A 13,432-nucleotide genomic window follows, 5' to 3' on the forward strand; every position below is an offset into this window, starting at 1 on the left:
GAATTGCGCCTTCGGGCACTGTTGCTGTTACACTCAAAAACTGGCACGTGAGACTGAGTTGATATCCACTATCCCCTCAGATACGATAGAATATGTGCACATCTATGTGTTTCTTTGTATGCTTAGATAAATTTTCACATGCAAAATTATTTCCTGCATTAAAATACTAAATTTTCATACCTAACAAATTGTACACTTTATGGGTTGTGATGGATTCCTTGAGATAAATAACGTAGAGATTTTAGTGCAGTGTAGGGCTGGGCTTGGGTACAGTGAATGAGGTACCTGGTACAAAACTGGAGGGCTCAAACTCAATAATTAAAGTAAGTAATAATTTTATGGAATATTTCTCAAAATCAAAATTAATGCAAAAAAATCTCAAGATGAGCAAACTATCAAAACTGAGAATGAAGACAAGGTCATTAATAGTGCCCTAACACATATTGGAACCTGAAACCAAAGGAAAAAAATAGTAAAACAGATCCCATCTTTATTTCAAATTTTTCTGATTTTCTCACCATGAATTTATTACATTAATTATGTTTTTTAAAAAAATATTGCATTGAAATATCCTGATTGCAGAGTGTTTTTTGTGTCCTCTTTAGATTTTGCACCTGGGGCAAGTGTCCCACTCGCTTCACCCTCGTCCCAGACCTCAGAGAGTTCTTGGCATAAAGTAGCTTCTCAATAAGTGTTGATTGCTTGATCACAAGCAAGTCACACTTTCCTGTGTCTTGCTCAGTCTCAGATATTCTTATCTCTTCAGCTCCATTGACAACAAGCTGCCCAGCCCACAATATCTTCCTCTTTCCTTTCTTCCCTGGTGGCGGATTGGGCACTCACTATAAGTTGTCACTGTTAGGAGCTTAGTTAGCTTCCTTCACACAATCTCTTTTCCATATTTGGATTCCCTCTTTAACTCTATCCAAAGTTTGCTTCCACACTCTAGGAAATTCCATCTGCTTTTTGTCTTTAATTAAACCTGGTTTTCATCAAATGCCAGTCAATTTTATAAAAATATAATTTTACTTAATCACTATTACTGGGAAATATTTTGTTGTTGTTGACTGTTTATGGTATTTCATTTATGATATAAATAGCTACGATGTCATGGGAAGTACCTGGTTTTAGTGTTGGAAGATCTGGATTCAAATCATAGCTTGCTACTCAAGACTAACTATATGATCTTTGGCAAATTATTCGATTCAATTTTTCTATTTGACAGATGTTTTGTAGGCTAAAGTATTACACATTTGTATGCTTTACTATCATTGTCAGTACTATTATTAGAAATTTAATGAGAATTCTGGGCTAGTTTTAGAATCTAGCCATCAGCATTTAAATCACTTCTAAATAAAATACATCTTAAGTTGCAGAAAAATAAATGATGAATTCTGGAAAATAGTTTTTGACAATGTGAAGATTTTGTGTATGTGAAATAAAGCAAGTATAACAGAGGTGGTAGATTATATACTCCATGATTGTAACATATATGATATAATATAATAATGTTTTCTACATATAACCTGTTCTACTCTTTCTCTAGTCCAGTGTTGCTCAAATTTTCATGTGTCCTATTAAAAAACAGATTTCTGGGCTTTGCTGCCTAAGATTGTGACTTAGGAGCTCTGGAGTGAAGTCTAAGAATTCTGGTTTTCTTTTTTTTTTTTTTAAGAATTTTATTTTTTAGCAAGTTCTTGGATGATGGTGATGCTGTTTGTCCAGGAGCCACACATTGAAAGCCACTGCTTTAATTGAATCTCTCCTAGGGGCTGTTATCCAAAATTTCCACAGGACTATGATTCTTCTGTACTTATGAGAGAGGAATAAAAAATAAGACCCAGAGTTTAAACCTTTATTTTTATTGCAAACTCGTCCATCATCATCATCATGCTCATCAACAAAGGTCTTTTTGTAATTTTGTGGTTTTAATCCAGATTTTTAATTAAATTAAATTTTTTAATGTTTTTATTTCTGAGAGAGAGAGACAGCATGAGCAGGGGAGGGTCAGAGACAGAGGGAGATACAGAATCTGGAACAGGCTCCAGGCTCTGAGCTAGTTGTCAGCACAGAGCCCGACGCGGGGCTTGAACCCACAAACCATGAGATCATGACCTGAGCCGAAGTTGGATGCTTAACTGACTGAGCCACCCACGCACCCAATTATATTAATTTTTTTTAATGTTTATTTTTATTTATTTATTTCTAGGAGAGAGAGAGAGACAGTGTGAGCAGGGGAGGGTCAGAGAGAGAGGGAGACACAGACTGAAACAGGCTCCAGGCTCTAAGCTGGCAGTCAGCACAGAGCCCGACGCGGGGCTCGAACCCACGAACTGCGAGATCATGACCCAAGCGAAAGTCGGACGCTTAACCGACTAAGCCACCCAGGCGCCCCATATTAATTTTTTAAGCTTGTATAAATAATTCTCACCCTCGTATAACTCCCATTTACATTATGAGATCATGATACATAATTGAGTGAGCAGCCTTTTCTTTCCCACTGCAGAATCTAGGCTTTGATGCTGATTTCTGATTCTAGAAACTTCTTTGACTTTGACATTAGCCATTATCTCTGCGCTCTGCCGACCTGCTCTTTAACTGGCCCAGCCTCAGTCTCGGCAAAGTGCCCTGATGAAGCCAGGAAGCAGAGTTGATTGCTACCAAGAAAACCTTGCCCTTTTCGTCCACTCCTGTAATCAGTTTGGAAGGCAATAGCTGGAAACTTCATCCTGCTCACAGAGTTAGAATATTCAAAGTCACATCTGAAATTTTGTGCATTTGAAAACAATTGAGTCTCCAGTCAAACTCGCTAGTGTTTTCTTGGATCTCAGTAATATTTGTCCAGCATTGCCCTCTAGTGCTTGTGGGCGTGTTTCTGCCAGTGTCTTGCATCCTCTAATTAGGGCATTTGGAATTAAATTAATTACTTTGGGAAGGATCCCTCCCCATAGTTTCACAGCAGACAGAGAAAAAGTCAGGACTCAAGCAGCATAAGAAATTTTTTGAGTGCTTTTTATTTGGTCAAGAAATAGTAATATATATAATATATAATTTATATATAAAATACATATAAATATAAAGTATATATAATGTATATTATATATGTTTGGATATTCTACTTTTGTTCATCTTATCCATTATGAGAGGCAAGATTTATCTATACTTTTGACCTGCCTGAAAGAAATTCAGCGTAGGCCAGCAAGTTGTTTAAATGAAATAATTTAAGCCACATTTGTTCACCTGTGTGTGTGTGTGTGTGTGTGTGTGTGTGCACGCTTCACATTCCTTTTGCTCTGTAAATTTGTCCCTTCATATATTTTCTAGGCAGGGGATAAGGCAGGTTGCATGTGTGGGGTATGGTAAAGACTTTCTTTCAAGAAGAGCTGAAAAGGTTCAGGAGGGTTATTTAGTTTGGGGTGGGGGGGGTTTATTCATTTAGCAAGATCTGAGCTCTATACGGAAGCTTCTCGTTTCTACTTGACACAGTAAAACAACAATAACAAGAAGAAAATAAAAGAAAGAAAAAAATCCCAAATACAACTTTATGTATTTTATTTTGAACACTCTTTCTTAAGCCAGGCAGGTAGCTCTCTGCACAGCACGGCCGCCAAAGGTCACAGACAGTGTCTGCCATTCTCATCTGTTCAGATGACAAGAAAAGTGCCCTCCACATTCTGGTCTGAAAAACCAAAATGCAAGTATATGACCTTCCTGATCTCCTGAGTTGTTTTTTGGAGACAGAGCTTTTGTGTTTCTAATTGGGTTAGAAGTGCAGTTATGCCTTCTGCTTTGCTGGAGAACAGGGATTACATTGGGTTTTTTAGGCCGGTTTGACAGGTAATCATCACTACCTAGCTGTCACAGCACTGACGACTAAACCACATGATATAAAAGTACCATCAGATTCTGTAAAGAAAATGCCCAAGGTATAAACCCTAACTATTTAACTCTCTAAGTTAATATAGGCATCAACTGAGAAAATAAATTTCTTTATAACTTGCCCTGATTTTAAAATGAAAATCAATAGGAAACCGTAATGCTGTAAGAATATCTACAAAAATGTATTTTTTGGTGATGCAATTATCGGTAATGAGTACTTTCTCTTTATACTTTCCTCCCTAATCTAAATTTTATACCAAAAAATTCCACATATTTTACAGTTTTATTGGTGTATAAATTACATAAACAAAATTCATGTAAGAAAGCAATTGGATGGTTAAGATACTAACATTTACAAAGTTATATCATCATCCCTACAATCTAATTTAGAACATTTCACCACCCCAAAAAGAAATTTGGTGCATATTTATAGTTACTCCCTCACTCCTGGGGATCATTTATGTTCTGTTTGCCTTTTCTGGGCATTTCAGATAAATGAAATCCACACAACATGTGGGGTCTTCATTCAAAAATTTATTCATGGTGCAGCATATATCAGTACCTCTTTCTTTTAGTGGCTGAAAGATATTCCAATTGTGTGGATATCCTATATTTTGTGCAACACTTCATCAGTTGATGGACATTTGGGTTGTGTACACTTTTTGTCTTGTATGAATAATGCTATCATGAAGATACGTTTTCATTTCTCTTGAATAGGTAGCTAGGAGTAGAATTGATAAGTAATATTGTAACTTTATGTTTAATATTATAAGAATCCATTAAAGTGTTTTTGGCAGTGACTTCATCATTTTATATTGCCACTAGCAAGGGATGAGTCACGAAGTTTCCCCACATGCTTGCCAGAATTAGGTGTTATCACCTTTAAAAAAAATTTTTTTATGATATGTATGCAGTGGTATCTAACTGTGGTTTTAATTTGCATGTCCCTAGTGACTAATAATATTGAATCTCTCTCTCTTTTTTTGGTCTGTTTTAGGCCATTAGCATATCTTCTGTGGTGAATGTTAGTTAAATATTTGGCCCATTGAAAAAGATTAAAACTGGGGGTGCCTGGATAGCTCGCTCAGTAGGTTAAACATCTGGCTCTGGTTCAGGTCATGATCATGTGGTCCTGGGTTCCAGCCTCACATCAGACTCAATATTGACATCTCAGAGCCTGGAGCCTGCTTTTTATAAAAAAATAAAAATTTCATTTTGCAGTTTTTTTGATTTATAAAAATATTTGAAAGGTAGCATACAGGATTCCTCTATAACCTGGACTGAGATTCCTTCATATTAATAACTTGTATTAACATGGTACCTTCATTACAAATGGACACATTACTATTAACTACTCTCCAAATTTTATTTCAATTGCAAATTTTTGCATTGATGTCTCCTTCCTATTCAGGATTTATTCTGGAGTACCATACCACATTTAGTTGTCTTATCTCCTTAGTCTCCTCTGGTCTATGACAGTTCCTCAGTCTTACATTGTTTTTTATAACCTTGACATTCAACTGTCAACTATCTCCCAAACTGTGTTTGTCTGATGGTTGTTGTTGTTGTTGGTTTTAACCATCATTAAATGAAGGTTGTGAGTTTTTGGAAAGAATATCACAGAAATGAAGTTTTGCTCCCTTTAATATTTTCCTTTGTTTTATTATTAATGAGTTATAAGTATTGTTTAAATGCTTGCACAAAGTTGTTTATCAGCTATGTGATTTGCCAAAGTTTTAAAAGAATATTTTAGGTATGTAATTAATATAAATACCACAAATCCACCAAAACAAGTGCAGAAACATATTTTGGTCAACTCAGTAGAGTGTTTCAGAATATGATGAAAGAATTTCTTCAGTGGTCAATGGGGAATGCAACCGTTACCTTAATAAATATTGTGTTTGAACAAACCTTTAGAAAGTCATATATATCGTCTCCTGGTGAGTTTAACCCAGCCAGATTTTCCCAGCAGCTTTGGAATTGTCTTTCTTTGATTGAGTACCAGATGAAGCTGAATTGCCTTTGGGGACCATTTTGTACCCAAATACATAACTTAATGTGCCATAATATTTGCACCAAAAGAGCAAGGGAATAGGGAATTTTACAATTCTCTTTAGAAGATAAGATTCACATGTTCCACTTTTCAGACACTTCACTCATTGACTCCCTTTGTTACTTTCTCTCTGTCTCCTTAAAGTGAATGTGTGTGCTCAAATTTGTCCAAGTGCAATTCCCCGTATAATGTGAGGCTGTGCAAGAGTGGTTCATGCTCTAAAAAAATGCTGCCTACAAACAAAGAAATGGTTTTGTTACCATTTTCTGTAGGTCCACCTGCCCTGAGAGGGGCAGAGGAAGGATGCACAGACCAAAATCTGTGGGGACATGGATTTGACCCATTTTGTAAAACTCAATATTCAGTGAGCTGATGAATGGCCTTGTCTGCACAATAATAGGAGAGCAGCTTATAAACATCTTTGCGCTCTCAAGGGGAGTTTTTCATCCCTCTTTTGTCAGCAAGATCCCTTCCTCTCTCCTTTCCCTCTCCCACAGCTCTCTTTTATCAATTGTCTCCAAGGATGCACCAGAATCTTCTGTGTCACAGTACGTCAGCCCCATCATTCCTTGGGTGGCAGGGTAAAATTCACGAGGTAAGTGGAGGGGGTAGGGAAGAGAAAGAAAGAAGGCAGGAGAGTCCTTATCATATAATTCAGTGATTTGCTAGTTAGTGGAGAAGGGGGGTAAGAACACATATGAATACTTTAAAAAATACTGTTTAAATACATTCTAATATATGTGATTCTTTGATAGTACGAATCCATGAAAACTACTGAATTACACACACATATCTACATAGTTGTTTATTTGCCTTTTGAATATTGCAATCATTTGTTATTTTTACTACAAGTTATTACCACCAGCTAATGGAAATGTTGAAATGAAACTTACTTACAGCATTATGACACTGAATGTCAGAAACAGTTTTAACAAGTTTAAATTTTTCTGCATAGAGTCTCCAGCATTGCAACAATTAGTCAAATCAACTTGTAATAGACAAGAAGATTTAAAACATACCTTCCTGTAAGGATATCTCAATGAGTGTAGGCAAAAAAATAGAAAGTAATCAGATTTCCCCAAAATAAAAAAGAGGCAGATGGCCATTCACTCTAAAACTGAGCTGGTGACATGATGACAGATATTAAGCACATTAAATATTTAAATATTCAATATAAAATTGAAGTCTCAACTTTTTAGGAACAAATCTATTTTGTAAGCCTGAAATCACCTCGGTTGGAAATGTTTTTATCCTTCAATAGAAAATATGTCAAACTGGCATTGGAAATATTAGACCTTTTGGAATTTTATGGAAGAAAGAAAATGATGATATGGTTCTCGTCCTGCAGTAGTTTATTGGGCCAATTATGAAGAGTTGAAGAACCAACAAGGAAAACTAACTGATGATATGACAGGATGTTATATAAAGATGAGGTGGCCAAGAAGACAGAGGAGAAGAACATAGGCTTGAAATCTGAAAGTCTGAGGTTGATGTTCTAGCCCCATTGTTTTAAACAAAACTACTGAAATAAAATTCACATACCATACAATTTTCCCATTTAAAATATACAGTTCACTGGGTTTTTGTGTATCCACACAGTTGTGCAACTACAGTAATAATGTTAGAACATTTTTTATCACCACCCCCAAAACAGCACATACTCATTAGTGGTCACTCCCCATTTCTCTCCAATCATGCCTTCCCTTCTCAACCTAAGGCAACTGCTGTTTTATTTTGTATATAGATTTGCCTATTCTGGACATTTCCTATGACTGGATTCATATTATATGCATTCGTTTGTAACTGCTTCTATAATTTACATGTTATAGCATGTTTCAGTATTTCATTCTTTTTACTGCCAAATATTAGTCTATTGTACAGATGTATCACATTTTGTTTATCCATTCTCAGTTGATGGGTGTTTCATTTATTTCTCTAATATTATTTTTTAAATATTTATTTATTTATTTTGAGAAAAAGAGTGCAAGTGAGAGAGGGACATTGAGAGACAGAGAAAGGGAATACCAAGCTGGCTTCATGCTCAGTGTGGAGCCCGATGTGGGCCTTGATCTCACAACCCGAGCCGAAATCAAGAGTCAGACACTTAACCCACTGAGCCACCAAAATGACCCTCTCTAATGCTATTTTTATCTGCTGTCTGATCCTGGACAAATAATTACAGTGATTAGGGGCTAGGCTCTGTATTCAACTGCCTGACTTCTATATCTGATGCTACACTTATGAAGTATAGATCCTTGGACGTGTTTCTTGACCTCTCTATGCCTCAGTTTTCTTGTCTATGAAATATGGATAATAGTAGTGGTACCTTATGGAATTGTCTGAGAATTTCACAAAATAATAGTGAAAAGCCTTTAAGACAGTCTTTGGTCCATAGAATACTCACAGTAAATGGTAATGACTATGATTGTGGTCCTCTTAATATTATGATTCTTTTGAGTTATATAATGCCTCTTCAATGAGCTGTTCTGAGATTCAATAAAGGAAGACTTTGACTCAATATCTGGCACATACTAGGTGTTCAGTAATTTATAGGATTTAGAGGAGAAATATCTTATTGTGTGCTAGAAAGTCAAGATACAGAGCTTGAATTTACAGAGTGAGCCTTAAAGTATATGCCAGGTACAGAAAGAAGACTATATGAAGACATAAGAAGAAAATTGTTCTCTTCTAGAAATTGAAGTTGGTGACTAAAACAATTGTCAGGGACATGAATTTAGTTTTACCTTCTTTCCCAGGTTCTTTTTTTTTTTTTTAATTTTTTTAAATCTATTTCTAGGAGAGAGAGAGAGAGAGACAGCGTGAGCAGGGGAGGGTCAGAGAGAGAGGGAGACACAGACTCTGAAATTGGCTCCAGGCTCTGAGCTGGCAATCAGCACAGAGCCTGACACGGGGCCCAAAACCAAGAATCGCGAGATCATGACCCAAGTGAAAGTCGGACGCTTAACCGACTAAGCCACCCAGGCGCCCCCTTCTTTCCCAGGTTCTAATGATGGTCTTACACATAGTACAATGGCCAAAGGACAAGGAGCAGAACAGGTAGCAGAGGTGAGGCAAGCAGGATTGGGCTCACCAGTCACTGATGGGAAGGAAAAAGGCACATTCAAGTATCTTAAGTTCCCCAAAACTCCAAAGCAACCAAAAAGGATGTCAAAATGTCATCAACTGTGCTTAGAATATAGCTAATTTGGAGGTAAGCAGTTTTCTGTGTTTCTTTTTTTCCCTTTCCCAAGGATGATAAAATAATGGAAGAAGGAGCCTGGAAGGGTGGATTCTGATCCAGATGCTGTTTCAAAATAAATGCAAGATTTTAGGCAAGTCCTTTCTTGATCTTCAGTCTTTTTCTAATTTGTGAAAACACAGGTTTGGTGGAGAAAATATAAAATGCTCTTTAAACCCCAGGAAATCAAACTCTGTATTCATTTTCCATCCCCAGTGAGTTTCCAAAATGCTTTTGGAAGTAGAATGTCCCTTTTCAGTCCCCACTTTGATGCTGTCTTCAGTGGCTGCTGGACCCTGCTGATAGAGTGGGGATAAGAGACGATGCAGGGAAAGCCTCCAGCAGATGCTCTTGAGGAAGTTATTTAATGTATGAAGCTTGGTTTCTTCTGCAAAATGGCACAATATCACTACTTATTTTATAGAATTGTTAGGTGGTAGGTTGAGTATTAAGTGCTCTGTTATGTGATATTATGAGCTATTGACAAGGAAAGACCCAAAGATAAAGTTTCCAGATTTTAGACAATTAGCTCTTCTAGCCCACTGTCTTCTTCTTTTCCTTAATATTTTCATTGTGTTCAAAAGGAATTTATTTGTTGAACATTGAAAAAACAAGTGTTGAATTATTTGTCTTTAATTGCATGCTGCGATGTATTCATATAAGCTGCATTTTTAAATCACACTTGAATTTTAAAATATAATTTATTGTCAAATTGGTTTCCATACAACACCCAGTGCTCATCCCAACAAGTACCCTCCTTAGTGCCCTTCACTGACTTTCCCTTCTTCCCCAACCCTCCCATCAACCTTCAGTTTGTTCTCTGTATTTAAGAGTCTCTTATGGTTTGTCTCCCTCCCTATCTCTTTGTAACTATTTTTCCCCTTCTCTTTCCCCATGGTCTTCTGTTAAGTTTCTCAAGATCCATATATGAGTGAAAACCTATGATATCTGTCTTTCTCTGACTGACTTATGTCACTCAGAGTAATACCTTCCAGTTCCATCCACGTTGCTGCAAGGGGCGTGATTCCATTATTTCTCATTGCCAAGTAGCATTCCATTATATATATATATATATATATATATATATATATATATATATATATATACCAAACCTTTTTTATCTATCCATCAGTTGATGGACATTTGGGCTCTTTCCATAACGGCTATTGTTGAAAGTACTGTTATAAACACAGGGTACATGTGTCCGTATGCATCAGCACTCCTATATCCCTTGGGTAAATTCCTAGCAGTGCTATTGCTGGGTCATAGGGTAGTTTGATTTTTAATTTTTTGATGAACCTCCAAACTGTTCTCCAGAACAGCTGCACCAGTTTGCATTCCCACCAACAGCGCAAAAAGGTTGCCATTTCTCTATATCCTTGCCAATATCTACAGTCTCCTGATTTGTTCATTTTAGCCACTCTGACTGGTATGAAGTGGTATCTCAGTTTGGTTTTGATTTTATTTCCCTGATGACAAGTAACGTTGAGCATCATTTCCTGTGTTTGTTGGCCATCTGGATGTCTTCTTTGGAAAAGTGTCCGTTCGTGTCTCCTGCCCATTTCTTTCCTGGATTATTTGTTTTTCAGGTGTTGAGTTTGGTGAGTTCTTTACAGATTTTGGATACTAGCCCTTTATCCGATACGTCATTTGCAAATATCTGTCCCCATTGTGTCAATTGCCTTTTGGTTTTGTTGATTGTTTTCCTTGCACACACTTGAATTATTGAAATGAATCATACTCAGCTAAGGATGTCATTCTTTGACTTTTAACATGCTGCTAAATTTTATATGCTGTTTACCTGCAGTTATTTTTATTGTATCAATATTCAAAAATGGGATTCCTCTGCAACTTTTTTTCCATATTTATTTTTGGGCAGGGGATAAGTAATGACTCACCACAAAGATGCCCACATTTCTAGAACCTGTGAATATGTCACTTTACATAGCAGAAGGGATTTTGTACATGTATTTGAGGTTATTTACCTTGAGATGGAGAATTTATCCTGGATTATCTATGTGGGTTCAATCTAATAAAACACCAGCCAAGGCATGCAGGGAACTTCTAGAAGCTGAGAACAGCTCTCAGTTGACAGCCAGCAAGGAAAAGGGAGGCTCAGTACTACAACTGCAAGGAACTGAGTCATGCCAACACCCACATGAGCAAGGAAATGGATCTCTTCCTAAAGTCTCCAGAAAGAAGAGAGACCCTGCCAAAAATTTAATTCTGGCCTGAGAAGACCCATGTCGGACTTTGGAGCTATAGAACTGTGAGGTAATACATTTATTACAGCTTTGTTTTAAGCCACTAAATTTGTGGCAATTTGATATGGCAGTAATAGAAAACTAACAGGAAACGATCTTTGTTTTGAAACAAATAGGCTGTTGTGAAAAGAATTTGGAAGTTTTCCTTCTTTTAACACTCTCTGCAACAGTTTGAAAAAGTACCAGATTTAAGTTTTGTGAAAATTTTTAAAAATGTACTGGGATATTGTCTGAAACTCCTAAATGAAGTCTTAGTGTTTTCTTATTTATTTTTTGCTTTTCTACACCATCAGGATCCATTTTGTTACCTCATATTTACTAAAAATAAAAATAAAATAAAATAAGTTTATTTTATTTAGGTTTCCAAGTGTACTCATAGAGTTTTGAAGGATTACTCCCATAATTCTTTTACTTTCATCTTTATTTGTGGTCATTTCCACCTTTTCTTTTTGATTTGTCCTATTTTATTCTTGGTTAGTGTAACTAGAGACTGATTTGACTAATTTTCTCAGTAAATGGAAACGACAAGCCCCTGATGTTTTAAATCAGTTTATTTTTTTCCTTTTTAAATTTGATATTTTTCACTTTTATCTCTATTTTCTATTTTTTATGGTTTCAGTGTTCTTTCTCCACCCCCCCCACCAGAGTTGAATGCTTACTTCACTTATTTATATTCATATTTCCTCAAATATTTACATATTTGTTACTATAAATTTTCTTCCAAATACAACTTTAACCATATGTGCAAGGCTAGATATATTTTTATTACAACTTTTTTACAGACTAAGTATCTTCAATTTTGGATTCTTCTTTAGTTTAACAGTTGCTTAAGAGAGACTTATTTTGAAATCCAAGGGTGCTATTTTGGAGTTAAATTAAAGGATTTAAATATATATATTAAATGTATCTCAGTTCATATTAACATGTTAAGTATGTGTTTATTACTATAAAATTCTTATTATTAAACTTTTAATAATATTACTCAAATCTTCTGAAACCTTTCCTAGATTTAGTATGTTTTATCTGTCGTGGGCTCTCAGAATTGAGAAAATATTAATTGAGTCAATCATGTGTTTCTTTTTTTCTTCCATTTCCTTCTGAGTCTACTTTGATTTCTTTTACTGCTTTGTTCTTTGATGCAGAAAATGAGGGAAATAACCCTGGAATGGTGGAACAAAGAGCTCCATAGACTCTCGCTCTAGAGAAACAACTCTAATAGATGATAACTATTAACATTTATTTTTTAAAAACCATTTAAAATTTCTTTAGATTATTCTCAGGACCTACAATGAATGAAGAAACAATTAGGAAAATCTTCCAAATTTTGGTAATTAAAATGAAAACAGTAACATTCATCCATACAGTGCAGCACTCTGTGAGCACATAGAGATATGTGGGACAGAACTGAGAGCACAGAAATAAACATTGTCAAATGACTTCCACAAGGTGCCAGGACAATGGAAGAGGCAAAGAATTGTCTCATACCAAATGGTATGGAGATATCCATATTGCATGAGGTTAGATCCCTTCCTCATACTTTAAGCAAGAATTCCCTGAAAATAGATCATAGACCTAAATGTATAAGCTAGAACTGTAATGGTTTCAGAAGAAAATATGGATGAAATCTCCATGACCTCAGGGGAGGCAAAGCCTTCATAGTGACACTACCCAAATCATGAGCTACAAAAAGTGAAAAAGAAGATAAATTGGACTCATCAACATTATAAACTTTTGTGTTTGAAAATCATCATTGAGAAAGTGGAAAACAACCCACAGAATGGGAGAAAATATTTGCAAGTCATATTGCTTCATCCTCCTGTCCTCTTCAGAATAAAATCTCAAGGTTTCTTAGAATCCTGTTAGAGCTTTAAGGAACTCATAATTTCTTTCTTTCTTTCTTTCTTTCTTTCTTTCTTTCTTTCTTTCTTTCTTTCTTTCTTTCTTTCTTTCTTTCTTCTTTCTTTCTTTCTTTCTTTCTTTCTTTCTTTCTTTCTTTCT

This window comes from Hyaena hyaena, unplaced genomic scaffold (genome assembly GCF_003009895.1).
Source record: "Hyaena hyaena isolate Hyena2069 unplaced genomic scaffold, ASM300989v1 scaffold_48, whole genome shotgun sequence".
Taxonomy (NCBI): domain Eukaryota; kingdom Metazoa; phylum Chordata; class Mammalia; order Carnivora; family Hyaenidae; genus Hyaena; species Hyaena hyaena.